The following is a 6,785-nucleotide window of genomic DNA, read 5'->3' as shown; positions in this document are numbered from 1 at the left end:
TTCGTTATCCCTGGAGGCAACGTCCATGCCGATGCGGTGCGATGCTAGGACCAGGATGGGGATGACGTACCCAGCACCTCCACCAAATGTAACGTGGCGGCAAATGACATGAACCATGAGGCGATGAAGCAATGTATTTACAAGACTATTTACAGGCAGCCATAATCAAGCACGGAAAGGAAAAATACGTTCGCAAGGAAAAATAGAAGCCTAAATTGAAATAGAGCAAGAGGTCAGGAACTAGCACAGATTTTGCTTCCAGCTGCGTGAGCTGCGTTCGAAGGGCACTGATGTTTAACCACTTCACATGACTTGGTACTTAGGGCCAATTTTTTTAATCACCTGAGGCCTTTTCAGGAACTTTTTCCCGAAATAATTCTGAACTGAGGAGGTAGGCTGAACGCTACACAGGTATTGAGAGCAGCCAACTGCACAGAACCGGGGGTCAACAAGAACATGTGAGACGCGTCAGGGCACTTGGCTCGAACGCTCATACAACTTCTTGGCCAAAGCGTTGTAGCGGAAAGGTCTAAGCTTGCCGGCGGAAGTGGGTTCAAAGACTAAGAGACTCAGAAGGCTGCCAGTGCTTGTGCAACAGCTTCTTGATTTACGCGTTCAGAGTATATGTGCGAGTGGAATTCGCAGTTTACCTCCTTTTAATTGCGAACGATTGACGAGAGGACTAATCAAATGAGTTTCCTGTATGCGGCACGAGAAACTTCACCTCCTTAGTCTAGAGACTTGCGTCGTTGGAGGTGTGATTCTGTATACACTTGCGTCGAGACCGGTTCCAACGAAACGAGGGGCGCGGAAGCGGAAGTCCCTTTGAGAAAACATGGAGCGCCACGTTAGTGGGAACGCAGCCATCCGTGCCAATCCGATGTTGGGCCTGCATTTTGACAAGGTTTTTAGAAAAAAAAACAACAGAAACAAACAAAGAGGTGAACCGGGAACCTCCTTCTTTGTTCCTGGCCAACCGAGCGTAGGTGCTGGATGGGCGAAAGTCGATACTGGCAATGGTTGCTGCTTGATATTTTTACCGGCCTGTCGCTCCTCCGGCGGTTTTGTTCGGCTTTCCTGCACAAACTTGTAGTTCCGAGGCGAATCTCTTATTTTTCCTCCGGGTTTGTCTCGTGTTCAGTTGGCAAGAGTTCTTTTCTCGCATTTTTTCTTTCGTAGTGTTACGAATCAGACGTGCCTTGAAGTTCACTTGTCTTCAACGCATCTTTGAACGGAGAAGAGCTCAAAAAGGCATAAAAAGACAATATACCTTTAAACTACATTCGTTATTTCTCACCTAATAAGAAGGAGTGCTGTAAGCGGCGATTTTGTACATAACAAATACACTCCCTCTGCAGCTAACCCACTTTGCTCGTTTAAAGCATCCTTGGTTCCTCCGTGCATATATTATGTTTGAGCCATGCCGGCACATCTGGCTTAAAAAAACAGGTCATATATTCTCAGAGAGACGAAAACGTTTAGCTACTTTTCACTTATTCCCACAAAATACCTGGCTTAGCACGCTACTATTACAACTAAGCTTACTACGCCTCAATGACGGCGTTCGATGTCTAGCAGGAACAAGCTGCTGGATAGGCAAATTTCAAATATTTTCACCAAACAGTGACGATGATATCCTAAAGCGCACAACAAAACTCAAGAAAAAACATGGCTAGTGAACTACTCCCTAATGCGGAATTTGAGCGCAGATGCTAAGCTGCTTCGACTATGCAAAACATGTTAAGGCAACTAATTTCAAAAAGCCATATAAGTGTGGTTACAGACTAGTTTTCTTATTCACATAATGCTCCTTCACGAAAGACTCACTTCCTAATCCCTGATTGTTATGAAGAAGGCTTTGTCTTCGATGAAATGGAGGGATGGAGGAAGGCGTTACGAAAGCAAGGAGCGGAATGTTCTCGCACATATTTGGTATACGAAATGGCTATTTATTTTGATATTCGCATTTCATTCCCCTACGACTAACGTCGGTGTATATCTTAGGCCGGGCGTTGCGAAGTGCTGGAAGAGCTTTAGGCCTTCGGTAAGCACAGTACGCGATAAGTAGGCCGCCACTACCAGCAAGGCGAGCACCTTTCCTGCACACATCTGGCCAACTTATACGCACCAAAGATTTAGACGGGCATTGCTGACAGACCCACAGAGATGTAGATAGCTCCTCCCGCTTCTCGGGTGCTGTCTCTGCGAGGTGGAAATCTGCTCGTTCAGAGGCAGCCACTTCTAGATTCTGGCGTCGGTGGCGCTGAGCCTCTCCTCGGGCGGCTCGTTCAACTGCAGGGCCGACGCTGCATTCTCTTCCTCTCAGAAGCGATTGCATTCATTGTCGAACGCAAGGCGGCACGCGCTACTCTCGCGTTATCTCGCAGCACGTCGCAACCGCCAAGAATATCTCGAGTGGGCTCAGCCATGGCCTCCTGTACATTTAGGGGCGAAGTCCCTTCGGAGCTGCGGCTGTCGGCGTCTCATGTCGTCGTATTGTCGTGTAATCACGGTGTTAAAACACAGGGACACTCGTTTGCCAACGCCTCGCGCAAGAACGTAACGCGTTCTAAAAGAACGCCCCGGAACACCTGTTTTCTAACGCCTCGCGTTAGAACGTTTTATCTCCATGGGAAAAGCGCGTTCTGAAAAACTCACCACACGGGGCACTCGCTTTCCAACGCCTCACGCTACTTCTTAGCATACTTCTTAGCTTGCTGCAAAGTGACACAGAGACAACTTACGGCTCCTTTGGGTTTCATTCAATTGCTTATATTTGGTTGAACGCAAGAGAGGGCGCGACCGCGTCAGCAAGCGCGGGATTGCTCCTCCCACCCGCGCTTCTCCGGCGCCCAATAGGCGCGTGCCATGTGGCAAGAGAGATACTCTGAATCTTTTAATGCGCTTAAAAAATGCATGCTTCGCCCCTCAACAGGTTTGACGTTAGTGGAGATGACCCGGGATTTTTTTAATGCCAAACGCATCGCCCGCTTCACAATGAGAATGAGTGAAGCTTCTGTTTCGGCTTCACGTCGTAAGGTGGGGCCGCAAGATAGCCGGGATCAGAAGACCATTACTGAACTCTAGAGCGGATTGTGGCTGTTTACCAAGGCAACCAATGTTTGAGATTGTCGAAGTAGCGGCGCTCTGACTAGCAATAGAAAAACTCCGCGCCGCGGGGCAACACGTTTCGCCTACGTTGTCGTTTTCCACTACGCGTCGCCTCCCAAGTAACTGGTCACGTGATTAAAGCATTCAGAAAGCTATCGATTGGGGTAAGTGGAAGAAGCAGAGGGAAAATGCTTGATTGGCCGCTCAGGGCTGATGCATTTGGCATTGGAAAAAATATACAGGATGAGATATACCAGCATACAGCCCTAACTCTTACACTTTCGCGATCCTTTCATCATCCATTGCCTATGGGTACAAGCTGGATTGCCTATTTTTTTCAGCCAATAAAATGGAGTTTCTCTAGAAACGAGTGTCGCAATGATCACAATACGTTGCCATTGCATGGGGAGCTGAAGAGGAGTGGAAATACTTGGCGGCAACGAAAACCATTCCTATCTCCCCCCAGTAGGACGCAAAAAACAAAGGCAAAGCGCTGCGCACGCTTTCAACGCCTTCGATTGATTTATTGATTGATTGTAGGGTTTTAACGCGCCGACGCAACGCAGGCGATGAGGCGCGCCATAGTGGAGGGCTCCGGATTAATTTAGACCACCTGGGGATCTTTAACGTGCGCTGAAATCTCGTACACACAGGCGTTTTTGCTTTTCGCCTCCATCAGAAAAGCGGCCGCCGCGGCCGGGAATCGAACCCGTGACCTCGTGCTCAGTGTCAACGCCTTCACTACCTCCGCAGAAAAGGAATTGAAAAAATTAAAGTCGTTCCACTCAATGTGAGGGCTGTCGCATGTGCACAGCAGTTATTCACCATAATGGGCTTCATCGCCGTTATCCGCTCACTGCTGCATTTCAAACTTCCCGCCTTCGCAGTGCTCGCGCGCCCTCTGCCTGAAACTACGCCAGCGGGAGTTCTGTTCTTTTTGCTCATGCTTTAATTTCATCTGCTGGAGATGTTTTGCACCATTTCGGACGTGTAGTTCTGGTCTTACGCGGCTGGAGCCTTTCTGCGTCATTTCGAACGCGCCATTTTTTCCTTGCGCGGCCGCTTTTTTCGCTTATATATCGTAAAAACCCACCCAACGAGCGTTCCTAACTAAATGAACGCGGGGGCTACCGCTTATATACACAGATTTTGCTGAAATGTAGCTGCAGTTTTCTTTGCATTAAATAACAAGGAGATGTATGACAAGCGCCAGCGGTTCAACAGGTTTGAACGGTTATGACTATTAAAACTGCGTAGTTTTCGAAGCCTCAGCGTGACTGCCCGACGCCGGTACATAAGTCACTACTTGGGTTCGTTATTTCGCTTCGCCGCCTGATCCTTGCAGCCGCACTGACCGTTAGCGAGCTAAGACGACAAGGCAGGCCCATAAGGTGCTCTGCACTTAAAACAAAGCAAGCCAGCCCGGGATTCCACAAGATCCAAATAGTTCTGGTATATGTTGCCAACTTATATGGCCAAATTGCAAAACTCTAGCCGTCATTGAGAATTGGGTGTATCATTAGTATTCATTACACTTTCTAGGAATTCTGAATTTCGGTATCCGATCGTAACGAGAGGGGTGACTTCAGGCTGCAAAAATAAAAAAAACTGGCATTACAATCGAGTTAATGTTGTAAAATACTTGAGCTTTCTTGCTGTTTGTGTTCATTCCCTGCCTGTGAAATTCCGTACTTCATCCCTCGATCAAAATAAGGGCCTTCTTCTTCTTCAATACTTGTCTCTTCGTATCCGCTCTGTTCCCCTCTTCGTCCACGGGTTGTCACATGGATTAGCTATTTGGCCAAACCAAGTCCATTTTTTTTCTTCATTTGAACTATGATACACTATACTCTGGTTTGCCATCTGATCCAGGAAGCTTATTTCCTCTCCCTTAAAGTCTAACATTCCTCTTTCCATATCATGCGGCGACGCAGGTTTGATATATGATACAGCTAGCTCGTTCCCTCTCCCTAACGTGTGACATTCCGCTTTCCATATTATGCTGCGACGAAGGTGTGCTAAAGGCGAAACGCTCATCGGCAGGCTCCGCATTCTTGCGTTGATGCGAGAAGCCGCATAAGTAGGTAGGGAAAGACGGCAGCATTCTTGCCTTTCTTTTTCAGTGCTCTGCTTCCCTGGTTCTAACATGGTGCTCAGACAAAAGGATTCTGGTAACGAACATAGCATGTGCGCTTGAAAACCAGATGCAGCGAGCCTCCTCTGCAGCGAGGAAAAAAAACAACTTCGGGTCATACGCCTGCTGCACCTTTCTCGGACATTCCTCTAGGCTGCGAACGCTAAGCCTTGAAATCGCCAGAGGAAAAACAAATCAAAGTGTTCCTGGAGCAAATGGAGTACACCCAATAGGCATGGCTCACTGAAAGGCGAGCTCTAAATCGACAAACTGCCAATGGTGAAGAGTTCGCTGCTTCGTAGTCGGTGTAAAATATTGTATAGTCGCCTAGAACCCGTATTTTGGACGCGTCATTGAAAACGTCGGTAGCCGGCTTCAAAAGAACGACAAAGCCCTCAACAAAACGAAAAAGGCGCCCTTCTCTGGAAGCTTAGACTGTAAATGTTGTAATCGCAGTGTTTGCGAGCACTATTTCTTTTTATCTTTCGCTAATATAGCTGTCTGCCGAACAGGACAGAGATTGCTGAATTTTGCGTGAACGGCGTATCAATGGGTAAACTAAAATTGGCGCATATTGGCATTCTGTGTGACGAGTACTTGCCTACCCAGACGTCCATTTGCCTTTATTGAAATAAAAGGACGGTCTCTTGATAAGAATCAGTCTTTTAAGTCAGCGATATTGGTTAGTAATAACGTAACCAGCCAAACATTCCTGGTACCATAACGATAATTGAATTTGGCGTGAAACAGCACAGGCTAATTAAAATCCCCTAATGCAACCTAGGATTTGCCGAATTATTTTTTTCACATTCACGTCACAACATACGTGTCAGTTGTGTAGAAATAGGAGAAACTTATGGTCTGAAGTTTACTCCATCTTGAAATTGTAAGATTCTCGCAGTCTCTTCACGCAGTAATCAAAGCACTACCATGCGTTATCTATTCGGGTCAAAAACGATGTATTGGATTGAAACCGGCGCGACGGCGACACCGGACAAGTCGAGCTCCGAACGCTAAGCGGAGAGGTTGGAGTTTTGCACTGGTAAGGAGGGCAAACGAGCGGAACCTTTCCTAGGCGATAATGCCGCCGCGGGAGACATCGAAATAATGAGGTGCGGAGCTAATGAATCGAGCTTTGTTAAATTTCTGATCAGCTGAAAGTTTCACCGAAGTTGGGCAACGACGCACTACGGTACAAATTAAGGCTTGCAAACACGGATTATGTGTATGTCCCTTCAGCCATACAGGCACGTCTTCACCTCGACCGTTATTGACTGATTTCAGGAAAAAAAAAACAATATTTTACACAGAAGTAAGGTAATATGTAGCTCTTCAGGCGGCGTCTCAGAGAGATCATATAATCAGTTAATGTTTTTTTTTTTCAACACCTTCTGTTCATCAGAAGAAGCAATAGTTGACTTAATAGCATACTCTAGCCACTATAGGAATATCAGGGTTATTTCCCTGCATAGCCCTCTGCCGCCTTAGCCCTGTTCAACTAGTACTTCGAAGTTCCAACAGGCTTTCGACCTTGTTTGTT

This window comes from Haemaphysalis longicornis, unplaced genomic scaffold (genome assembly GCF_048455015.1).
Source record: "Haemaphysalis longicornis isolate Haplotype H1 unplaced genomic scaffold, Haemaphysalis longicornis Haplotype H1 scaffold_8, whole genome shotgun sequence".
Classification (NCBI taxonomy): domain Eukaryota; kingdom Metazoa; phylum Arthropoda; class Arachnida; order Ixodida; family Ixodidae; genus Haemaphysalis; species Haemaphysalis longicornis.
The sequence above is the reverse complement of the archived record's forward strand: the minus strand, read 5'-3'. Positions refer to the sequence as shown.